Source organism: Lithobates pipiens, unplaced genomic scaffold (assembly GCF_037356315.1).
Source record: "Lithobates pipiens isolate NorthernLeopardFrog02 unplaced genomic scaffold, aLitPip1_a1.2 Scaffold_18, whole genome shotgun sequence".
Lineage (NCBI taxonomy): Eukaryota > Metazoa > Chordata > Amphibia > Anura > Ranidae > Lithobates > Lithobates pipiens.
This window is the reverse complement of record NW_027507758.1, coordinates 393,026,553-393,039,069: the sequence shown is the minus strand read 5'-3', so window position 1 is coordinate 393,039,069 and position 12,517 is coordinate 393,026,553.

Below are 12,517 nucleotides of genomic sequence, written 5' to 3'. Positions count from 1 at the left end.
AGCTCCCCGAGCAGAGAGCTGCTGACAGTCATGGCTCTCTGCTCCTCCTTGCTCAATGGAGCACTGAGCTGTGGAGGGGACAGGGGCAGTTGGCTTAGGCTCTCAGTGGCTCGCTGAAAGGCTTAGCCAGGTGTTGGTCCAGGGATCTGGTGGATCCCGACTCTGGTCGTGATGACGCCCAGCCTGCACTTCAGCCCACTCTCTGCTGAAAACGGGCAACAGGAGTGCAAAACAAACTGTAAACCAAGGAAGAAATCCAGCCAAACTAGCTTTGGCTGTACTTCTCCTTTAATGTTCATTATCCACACATAATATTAACTTTCAGTGTGCATTAATCTCACTGCTGAAAGTTTCTAACAGAAAATATACAGGGATTTATGTTTGTTTTGGGAAAAAAAAAAGTTTCACGTACATACTATTTATCACCAAGTATCCAGACATTTCAGGTTTCCCTTTTTTACCAACTAAAACTGTAATGATGTTGTGTGTCGAGTTGTAATCCACAGCAACTAATCTTCATAGCCTCAGTGTAAAGTAAAACATATAAGTGGTTAGTAATTATCTCCAATAGTGATCCAGTTCTGGATTCCATGACATTAGCTGTATGGAGTCTTATGTTCTCCCTGTGGTGGAATGCGCTTCATTTGGATGATTTCCTCCCCCCATGATGTAAAATAACTAGCTGAACTGATCCTACAGTGTGGCCATCTAGGACTCAAATAGAAAAACTGTAAGCTACCTTGGGTTAGGGACTGCTGTCTGCACTGGGAAAAGTGTCAATGCTACAATAATGCTGTGGGTAATCACACAGTCTTAATACATAAACTTGCATAATTAACCACATCAATATAGGGCACTTTCACCCCCTTCCTTCCCAGCCCAATTTTCAGCTTTCAGCGCTCTAGCGCTTTCAGTGACAATTGCGCGGTCATGCTACACTGTACCCAAATGAAATTGTTATCATTTTGTTCGCACAAATAGAGCTTTATTTTGGTGTTATTTATTCACGACTCCGTTTTTTTTTTTTTTTTGCGATATAAGCGCAAAAATAGCGGAAATTTGGAAAAAAAACAATATTTTCTTTTTTCTATTTGAAAAGAAATCCAATAAAATCAAATTTTGTCATAAATTTAAGCCAAAATGTATTCTGCTACATGTTTTTGGTAAAAAAAATTCCGTTAAGTGTATAATAATTGGTTTGTGTGATCACGGACATATGTACGCAAATGATCATGTACATATGTGTGCAGGTGATCACGTACATATGTGTGCAGATAATCATTGGGACATGTGATTTTAGTGGGACATATGTGGGGGACATGTTTTTATTATTAGGGACATGTGTTTTTATTATTTGGGGACATGTATGTTTTGGGGACATGTGTGTTTTGGGGACATATGTGGGGACTGTGTTTGTACTGTGTGGTGTGTTGTGTGTTTACACTACACTGATGATCAGTGAGTAAAAAGCTGTAAAAAGCAGCCCATACTCACTGATCATCAGCCGGCTGCAGCGTTCTGCTCTCCTCTCCTCAGCGGTGACTTCCGTGTGAGGAGAGGAGAGCCGATTGCCTAGCAACCGGCTGTTTGTTTACATCACATGACGGCCGTGATTGGACACGGCCGTCATGTGATCAGGAGGGCCAATCACAGAGCCCTCCTGCCGATCTGAGATGTGCCGTGTCCGGGTGACACGAGCATATCGGGATCGCGCCGCTGCGCGGGTGCGCGCGATCCCGCTACTCCTGAATGACGTTCCTGAACGTCCTATCAGGAGTAGACGGCTCCCACCCGGCCGTATATATGCATCGGCCGGGTGGGAAGTGGTTAAACATCTTAACGTATTCCCTACATTAACTTCAAATAAAGAGATTTGTACCAAAGGCAAATAAAATGACCATATTTCATGAGAGATATGTTCATCCTAAATACAGGGTACCTTCTCCTTTTAGTAACTTTCCCAAAAAAAGTGTAAATTTCGATAAAGTTAATTGGAAAACAGAAATCCTTTTCTGAATGCTTATTCTGACTCAGTGGTGCTGATTTACTAAAATTGCTTAGAATCTTCGCTCAATAAAAAAGTAGCTGCTTTCACGTTGAATACCCAATCATATGCTTTGCACATGACTGGATAAAAGAAATAAACATAGCTTTACATTATTAAGTGAACATTCTCACTGCCTTTAGTAAAATCAGCCTCAATGACCCAGTGAACTGAAGCCAGGATCAGCATGACATCCACACTACTGGAATATTCAGAAGCATAGGACAGCAAAGGCACCTTCACTGTCCTCTCACAAGTGTTCTTGAAGACGCATTTAAAAAAAAACACTAATGCCGCGTACACACGATCAAACAATCGGGTGGAAAAGTCCGGCAAACTCAAGTCCGCAGGACAATCCCCCCGTGTGTAGCCTCGGGCAGACTTTTTTTACCCGAAAGTACGGCGGACTTAGAAAGTAGTTTTGCACTCCAATATTCCCGCCGGACTTGCATTTCGGCGGACAATCCGGCCGTGCGTATGGCAGTCTGCCGTACTTTTGAAATGAACTTTTCCCGCCCAGAGAAAAGTCCGCTCATTTTGAGCAGGTCTCCAGGTAGGCGGGGCCGGCGAAGGAGACGCCGCTTATCGGAATCCGGGAGCCCCCGGATACCGGCCCCCCACCCTATGTGACCGATCTTCTTCTAGCTCTTTTACTAGCGGAGGAGCTCTGGAGACTGGGCCACCGCCTGTAAAAGAGCTGTAAGAAGGTGCGGTGGCCCGGCAGAAGAACCGAAGAGGGGGACAAGACCCCCGAAGTCGGAAGAAGAGGCCGGTGGCGAGGAAGAAAGCCGGGCTCCTCTGCTAGTAAAAGAGCTAGCAGAAGATAGTGGAGGAGTCCGGTGAGAAGACCCCCGAAGACGGAAGACCCCCGGAGCTGTGCAATAAACTATTTTTTACCCTTTGTTGTGTTTTTTTTTGTACTTTTTTTCACAGGTGAATGGGTAGGGGTACATTGTACCCCATACTCATTCACATAGGGTGGGGGGCCGGTATCCGGGGCCCCCTTATTAAAGGGGGCTCCCGGATTCCGATAAGCCCCCCGCTCGCAGACCCCGACAACCCACGGCCAGGGTTGTCGGGAAGAGGCTCTTGTCCTCATCAACATGGGGACAAGGTGCTTTGGGGTGGGGGGGCGCGCGGCCTCCCCTTCCCCAAGGCGCCCCCCATGTTGAGGGCACGCGGCCTGGTAGGGCTCAGGGGGGGGGGGCGCTCGCTCGTCCCCCCCTTTCCTGGCCGGCCAGGTAGCGTGCTCGGACAAGGGTCTGATGTGGACCTGGGGGGAACCCCACACTGATTTTTTTCGGCATTGGGGTTCCCCTTTAAGTCCATACCAGGTGGCGGGGCCAGTGATGTCTCCTTCGCGGGCCCCGCCTACCTGGAGACGCGCTCGATAATGAGTGGACTTTCCTCCGCGTGTGTGGGCGAGTCCGTTCATTTCATAAGTACGGCGGATAGTACGCCGTATTAGTCTGCTGAAAAGTGCCGTGTGTGGGCAAGTAGCCCATTCGGAAAGTCGGACAGACAGTCCGGCGGGAAGTCCGCCAGACTAAGTCCGCCGGATAGTCAGCTACGTGTGTACGCGGCATAAGAAGCTGCTCTAGTTAAAAGGAAGCCATGAACTGACACTAATGTAGTTTGGATCTTGGCTACATGGGTGGACACTGTCTATTTAGCACAGTTTGGATGAAAGGCTGTGCTGGACTGGCACTTTAGTAGTTAAGTTTAAAGGGAAGTATACCCTATTTTAATGGGGCAATCACCATGGAAAAGCTGATAAATCAGGTTTCCAAAGTTGGTAAAAGGTCACCCATTTGTCGCCACAATTGGGTATAGCTATAATGGATAATGATGATTTGTATAATATTGTATCTTGAGCTTCAAATGCTGTAGTTGGGTTAGGCAAGATGATGACAGTGTTATTACCAAGCAAGATTAAAACAGAGCACGGCTGACATTTTTGATGGGAGAGAGGAGAGCCAAAGGGTAAAGGAAGTAGGTTAGCCAATAAGAACAAGAAAAGGGTACACGCGTGTTCCACCAGTGAATGATCAATAGGTAGTAAATGATGGTTTTGGATGGAGACATCAAGGTATGCAGTCTTTTTTTGTCAAATTAAAGAGAAAAAAGGCTAAGCTTTGGAGTATGGCTTAGATTTTTACTTTTAAATATAGGTACAACTACTTACGACTGGCAATATGCAAGGCGAAGAATAAAATGTGATATATGATCTTTTCTCCGTTGGTCATAGGCTTCATCGTTGATATCGTTCTGTGGAGACTGAATAAAAAATAATATATATATATAAATGTAACAAATCAATTAAGACTCAAACTTGTTTGCTTCTGACACCATAGATAGCTGAACTCTAGGTGTCAACCTTTATGCCACGTACACACGGTCAGATTTTCCAACGGGAAACGTTTGTTGTGAGCGTGTTGTCGGAAAGTCCAACCGCGTGTATGCTCCATCGAACATTTGCTGTCGGAATTTCCACTAACAAATGTTTGATAGCAAATCTCAAATTTTCCACCAACAAAACTTGTTGTCGGAAAGTCAAATTGTGCGTACACAAGTCTGCCGCACAAAAGTTCACGCATGCTTTGAATCAAGCAGAAGGAGCCGCACTGGCTATTGAACTTCCTTTTTCTTGGCTCGTCGTACGTGTTGCAAGTCACCGCGTTCTCACAGTCATTAAAAATTCCCAACATTTGTGTGACTGTGTGTATGCAAGACAAGTTTGAGCCAACATCCTTCGAACAAAAATGCACGGTTTTGTTGTCGGAAATTCTGATTGTGTGTGTATGCATCATTAGACATTACAGAAGGACTCTGCCAACACAAGACACCTAGATATTTATTTTATACTTGTTCTCGAGCAAGCACTAAGTGCAGCGGTGGAATTTTGTCTGCCAATTCTCTTACTTCAATGTTAAGTCATTAAGAAAGAAAAAAAAATAAAATAACACACACACACACACACACACGAATGGAGTTAGGAACTTACTGATATAAATACTTATTCCAGGGGATAAAAAAAAATAGAAAAAAGGAGGGTCAAAAGGGGTCAGCATAAGTCAGGCAACTAACAGTTTCAGGAGGCCAGGAGTCAGTAAATGTTTCATTGAAATGGCATAGGAGCCGTCTCCAAACTATGCTCATAAAATAAACAGCCTCCTGGAAATCATTCAACTAAGTCCATCATATTAATAAAACAGAAGATGTTCTTGTTTTCATTTAGCCATTGTTACACTGGGGGATGTTTAACTCAGTGGCAGATGTCTTTTCAGTAAGTTCACAGCGAACAGGAACTTTCGTTTAAGGGCATGGTAGCCCACTTTTATTAAAAAGGAACAACATAAAGTTCATACATGCACTTGCTTGCCCACACAGGGGTTCTTCTGCCAAAAAAACAATACATGAAAAATGTCAAGCCACCTGGCTCTCTTCATCAGCACTGCCACCTAGGCTTTACAATTCAGCCCTCTTGGCATTATAACAGGGTTCCCGCACAAGTACTGTACCTCTTTTCAGCTTCCTTGCTGCTCAGGCCTTCCACTTCAGGCTCTCATTTGTCTCAGACACAGTGTCCATCTAGAAGGCAGCCCCTCACTGCTCTAAATCCTCAGACTTGTGTCTCTGGCTCTCTAGTGCACACCTGCACTCTTTGGACTCCTGGAGACCTCCTGTCTCTCTGGGTGGAGCCCAAAACCCTAAACCTGACTCTGCTATAAACCCAGGACCCACCTGCTCAGTCAACCAGCCAGACTCCTGGCTGTTCCAAAAACCCAGTCCCAGGATTGGAGATTCCATCCCACCAATAAGGCTATGGAATCTCCGGGCTCCAGGTCCCCAAGTGGATTTTACAAACTTTGGAGGAAACTGATAAAACAGATTCCTCCACATTAAATACCCCTGGAGCCCCCCTCAACCTGCCTATTTGAGAACCCTGTGCGACAATTACTAGGACAGGGAACTGTACTGTCACACCATCTATAGCCTGAAAAAAACAAAAATGCATCTGACCTATTCAAAGAAAATACATTGTCAAGTCAGCACCATATAACTACAGTCATGACAAATGATGCTGTCACACTTTAGAATATCAAACCTGACCAAAAATTTCTACCAAAAACCTGTACAGGAAAATATGTTGTCAACAGACTGCACACACCCCTTCATTCCCACCTGATTGTAATTCTCAGAAATTAAATAGCCTGCACTGAAAATACAATGCTGCTGTGTTTTTGACATACCACACAATGCTCACTGCTTTTATACTGTGTGCTCTCTGCAGCTGTAGCTTGTGCTGCTTTGAGTAGTACACAGAGCTACAACATTAATACTTAGTTACTATTATGTTACAAAATTGCTTTGATCTGCAAAATGAACCGAGCAAGAGGTTATGGTTTTAATGTAGGGACATAGTGCAACAAATATCAAAACAAAATTAGAAAAAACTGTGCACTTTTCCATCTTTCAGAACCTAAGCATGATGGATCAGAGGTGTCCTGATGTAAACAGATTCAAGTCCATCTTATAGCCGACCACCCATAGAGCTATCATGGGTCAGCACCTGTCTGCTGGGCACAAACTGAACAATCATGGATGTAAAAAAAAAAATAATAGACATGCATCAAACTGTTGGCGCTATATAAATCATGTATAACAACAACTCGGCTCTGATTAAGCAGGGGATCTGCTCACTCATCTCCTACTGAAATGCAGAGCAGCTCCATGTGGGGAAAAAAATAAAAATAATATATATATATATTTTTTTTAAGACACAAAGTACCTAAATAGTCACTTGAAAAAAACAAAAAACAAAGTATCAATGAACAGCAGTAGGGATGGGCCGACCGACCCCCTGTTCGGTTCGCAGCAGAACTGTCGAACATTGCGAAAGTTCGGAATATAATAACAAACCCCATTGACGTCTATGGGCCCCAAACGTGAAAAATAAAAAGGTGCCCAAATTTGAAGGCTTATATGCAAGTTATTGGGCATACAATGTAGGGTTGTCCTGATACCACTTTTTTAAAGTACCGATAAGGGTCTCAAGTACTTGCCGATACCAATTACCGATACTTTTTTTTTATTTTATTTTTTTTAACATCATGTGACAGTTTTCAAAGCACAATACAGATGAATGATATCTTCTTTATAAATTATGAACAGCACTGATAGGTGGCACAGATAGGGGACACTTATGGGCACTGAAAATGCAGCACTGATTGGCAATTGCTGACCTGGCATAATAAATGACATGGAGGAAAGGAAGGATTTTGTAATGCTATATGGCATATAGAATTGCAAAATCCTTCCTTTCCTCTCATAATTTGTGTCATTTATAATATAGTATATGCTGCGACGCCCATCTTGGTACACCTTGCAGAAAAATTGGTCTCTCTGGGTGTTAATTGTGCCCATGAAACCTACACCAAAAAAATTCTTACAGATGAAAATCAACACTCACAACGCTAGGCAGCCTAGAAGTCCTGCAAAGATTCCACATCCCAAAAAAAAAAAAAAAAAAAAACGTAATCAGCAACATTGGCATCTGGGGCTTCATGGCTGCTGGTAATCCAGGACTGATTAATTTTGATAAATGTCAGACAGTCCACCGAGTCTGTGGACAGACGCGTTCTATTACCAGTATCAAAACCTCCAGTAGCACTGAATGCCCATTCGGCAAGCATGCTGGATGCAGGGCAGCTTAACAGCATAACAGCTCAATTGGAAGTTCTGGCCAGTGGTCTATTCTCACGACCCAGTAAGCCAGTGGATCATCGACTGGAAAGCTTTCCATCTCTGTTTTCACCCCTAGATAATCGTCCACCGTGTGATGCAGGCGCTGCCAATGTGATGTGGAAACTGACCGCCCTGGGCATCGAGGACTAAAAAAAAAAAATTGCGAAATGCATCACTTAGGCGGCCGCCTTCTCTACTGCTCCTCCCTTGACCAACAGAAGCCGTAAAACAAAGTTTTCCACCACACTGTATCCTACCAGAATTGGGGAAAGGAATTAGATATACTCCTCTTTAAGGTTTCATAGTTAGTAAGGTTAAATAAAGACACCAGTCCATCCAGTTCAACCTGAGTGTCTACAATTGTCCCTATCCCTGTACATTACACACTCACATTGGTCCCTACCCTCAAGGAGCCCACAATCCAAGGTCCACATTCATATATTAGGGCCAAATTTTGGGCAGAAGCCAATTAACCTACCTGCATGTCTTTGGTTTGTTGGAGGAAACCCACGCAGGCACAGGGAGAACATGCAAACTCCAGGCAGGTAGTGTTGTGGTTGGGATTCGAACCAGCGACCCTTATTACTGCTAGGCGAAAGTGCTAACCACTACATCACTGTGCCACCCGTATCCTGAAGAGTTCTGAGACTTTCCCCTTGTAACGGTGGTCAAGAAGGGTTGCCAACCAATAGTGATCCTTCCCCTTTAAGGCACGTATTATTGGGTCCTTTCGCAGACTTTGAATCATGAGGGAACCCATGCACTGTAAATTTGCAAAGGCATGAGAAGCAGACTCCTCGGGGGTCACTGAGGATTTTAGTATCTAGAACTGCCTCCTCCCAGCCACGTACTACTCCCAAGGGTTCTGCGGATGGAAAACCATCTCTTAATGTTTGACGTATGTCTTCCTCTGCTTCAATGCCTCCAAAACTGACAGAAACCTCCTCCCTCTCTTGTGTGCTCTGTGGCACAGGAACAATGGTGTCTGCATAAAGTCGGTCTTGAGAGGAAAGGAAGTCCTCCTCTTCCTCCCGCTGCTCTGCCTCGAGTGCCCTGTCCATTATGCCACACAGAATTTGGGGAAAAAATAAATAAAATCAGAGCCGGCCTAAGCCTGTCGTTGGGCTATACTCACACAGGTACTTGTTGACAGATCTCTGCTGCATGTGCAGTCGCTGCAGCATTGCCAAAGTCTAGTTCCACCTGGTGGGCAGGTCACAAATCAGGCAGTATATGGGCAGGTGGAATTCCTGCTGAATTTCAGCCAAGCACTGGCTGTGTATGACCGCTTGAAATGGCTACAGACTCTTCTGGCCTGCTTTTGCAGCTCTTACAACCCTGGGTACCCGTTTAGGAAACGCTGCACCACCGAATTGAGGCATGGCACATGTGTCAACTTTCCCTGTCTAAGGGCAGACAGGAGGTTTGTGCCATAATCACACATCACCATTCCTGGCTCCAGCTGGCATGGTGTGAACCACCTCTGGGCCTGCCCCTGCAGAGCTGCAAGATTCTCTGCTCCGATGTGGTTCCTATCCCCTAGACACACCAGCTGAAGCACTGCATGGCACCTTTTAGCCTAACACATTGAATAGCCTCTTGAACGCTTAGGGGGTACATGTGGTTCATAGAACAATCCAGCAGAGGATTGGGAACAGAATCCACCAGATGGAAAGGCAGAAGTTGTAGAGCCAGCAGTTTTGACAAGCTTGCATTTAGATGTTGGGCATGTGGGTGGCAGTGATTTTTTTTTCCCGCTGCAGCAGATGGGGCAGAGAAATTTGCCAGCTATAGTCTACAGCTGGTGGTGTGCTGCTGGAAGCTGGCTGTAAAGGACCTGGGACACGCTGTGCTATACCACCATCCCTGTCAGTGGAGGCTGCTGAGAGGTCATGAGGTATAGTGGGGGTAGAAGGAGGCGAGTAAGGAGGGGGAATAGATTGGCAGCCCTTTTGTGTGGCTTTCAGGTGCTTTTGCCAGGGGCTGAGTGGTGGGAGGTTAAATGCCTTGTTAAACATGTGGTACCTGAATGCCTGGTGTTTTTGCCATGCTTGATGTGCTTGAGACAAAGTTTGCAAATTCCAACAGTTGAGACTTGAGAGTTAAAAGTTGCATGACAAGTCGCTTGTCACTGCGATTAAATTGGAGCTCCAGCCAAAAGGGGAAGATCCACTTATTTGCCCCCTTAACGCCCCCTTCCACTGCCACATTTGCCACCTTTCGGGGGGGGGGGGGGGAGCAGGTACCTGGTTTTGACAGGTATCCTCTCCCACTTCCGGGTGACGTCGCTGCAGTATAGTCATCCGGAAGTTTGGCCCCCCTTCTCCTTCCCACGTCGCCAGGCCATTCACAAAGCGCAGCCATCCCAAAATGGCGGCGGCAGCACCCAAGAGTCAACTGAAAAATCGGCTCGGGATAAGACTGCTGGATTCGTGGACAGGTAAGTTTCCTAATATTAAAAAAGTCAGCAGCTACAGTATTTGTAGCTGCTGAATTTAAATATTTTTTCTGACAGAGCCTGGAGCTCCTCTTTAACCACTTGTTTACTGGGCACTTAAACCCCCCCCCCCCCCCCCCCCCTCCTGCCCAGACCAATTTTCAGCTTTCAGCACTGACGCACTTTGAATGACAATTGAGCGGTCATACAACACTGTAACCAAAAATGACATTTTTATCATTTTTTTCCCACAAATGGAGCTTTCTTTTGTTGGTATTTAATCACAGCTAGGGTTTTTATTTTTTGCTAAACAAAAAAAATTGAAAATTCTGAAAAAAAAAAAAAAAAAAATCAACCATGTTTAATAGTTTGTTATAACATTTAGCAAACAGGTAATTTATCTGCTTCATTGATATGTGCTGGTGAGGGGGCACTGATAGGCTGCACTGATGGGCACTAATAGGCACAGATAAGTTGGTACTGATGGGTGGCACTGTTAGATGGTGGTGGTGGGCACAGGTAGGCGGCAAATGTAGGCACTGAGGAGCTGGGGCACATCGCAGTGATCGGGACTGATGTCCCTCTCACTGCCGCTGATGATCGGATTTTTTTTTCTCCTTCCGCTGTCAGGCGCGAGGAGAAAAAATAGCCGATTACTGGCTGTGTTGACATCACATGATTAGTTGTCATTGACTGACAGCTGATCACGTGGTAAGCGGTCGGGATCAACCCATTACTCCGATCTGTGATCCAGCGAGTCTCATAGACTCGCTGACCACAGAGCGCCCTTCAGGGGTCGCGCAGGCCGCTCGTGCACAGGACGACGTCAATGGACGTGGTCCCGGCAATGCTGGTCCATGCTGTAGCCGTCAATCGGCTATAGCGCGGATCGCTAGAGGTTAAGCATTAAAAAAAAAAAAAAAAAACACCTCTAATATTTATAGTGGAAATGCTGCACTATCTTGAGGTTAGCTAAAGCCCCATGCACACTATCAGATTTTCTGATGATTTTTTTTCCTTCATATTTACCAAAACCATATAATATGAGTATGCAATCAGGCAGGCCCTTGCACTACATAGTTTTGGTAAATCTGAAGACAAAAAAAAAATCAGCAGAAAATCTGATAGTGTGTATGGGGCTTAAGTGCCTTGATGCAATGACACTAAATAAAAAATGTGTTGACGTGCAAACAAAGTCTTTTTACCATCGAGCATGTGATCACAGCATCAAAACCCTTATAATCCACATATGCATTGAAATGTATAAAGTGCCTCCATGCTGGTAAAATAAATACATAAAGTGTTTTCGTGCAAATGCCAAAAAATTCATACAAAATCAAATCAAAAACTTCTTGTATCAAATATAGTGATCCCAGTACATGCAAAAAAATATTGAAAGTGATCCAGTAATCAAAAGTGCCAAGTGCACACACAATAAAATGTTACAATTTCATATAAACAGTAACATCGTTAAATATTGAAGTCCATTCCAAAAAAATTCACAGCGTGTTCTTGCGTTCACTCAAGTGTTCCCCTTATGTGTGTACACTCACCTTAGAGCGTGTGACCTCACAATTAAGTTCAGTCAAATCCCGCTGAACCATCCCTGGGTTCAGTGTCTGTGATGGAGTCCTGGCTGCTCAGTTCTGCTGCTTCCACACTCGTGCAAAACATAAAAAGGTACTTGATAGTGCAATACAGTTTTATAAAATAATTTTATTAATAAACCATAACCCCTCTGACAGGGTACTCACATTTGCTGGGTGCTTCAGTGCACCACTCTATAGAAAGCCAAACAAAACACCAAAAAGCGGAAATAGTGCGTCTCTCCGTTCTGAGACAAATCATCTGTCTCCTTCTCCCTCCTGTCCCCTCCCAAACATGTGTTGATACAGGGATAAATCCTATCTTTCTCAGGGGGATTGTGATTGGACGTCACGGTTTGCGTGTCGGCTAATAAACACATTGACGGCAGTCATTTTCTTGTAGACCATGGACACTATCATCCATAGACTCCAAGCATCACATTGAAGTCAATGGTCACAAAAGACTGGGTGAATAAGGGTGCCCATTTATAATTACTGACTTCTGTTAGCTTCCCCATCTTGCTGTCCTGGGAGGTAATAGGAGGCGTTACACATTTACAGATTTTGGGTAGCTCGCAAAATTTCTTGGTTTCGGAATTTAAAAAAATAAAAATAAAAAAATATTAAAAACTTGATTTGTCTGTGCTTTTACCTGTAATTTCTGAAGCTATTGACGGGAACTCTAATGCCTCGTACACAAGA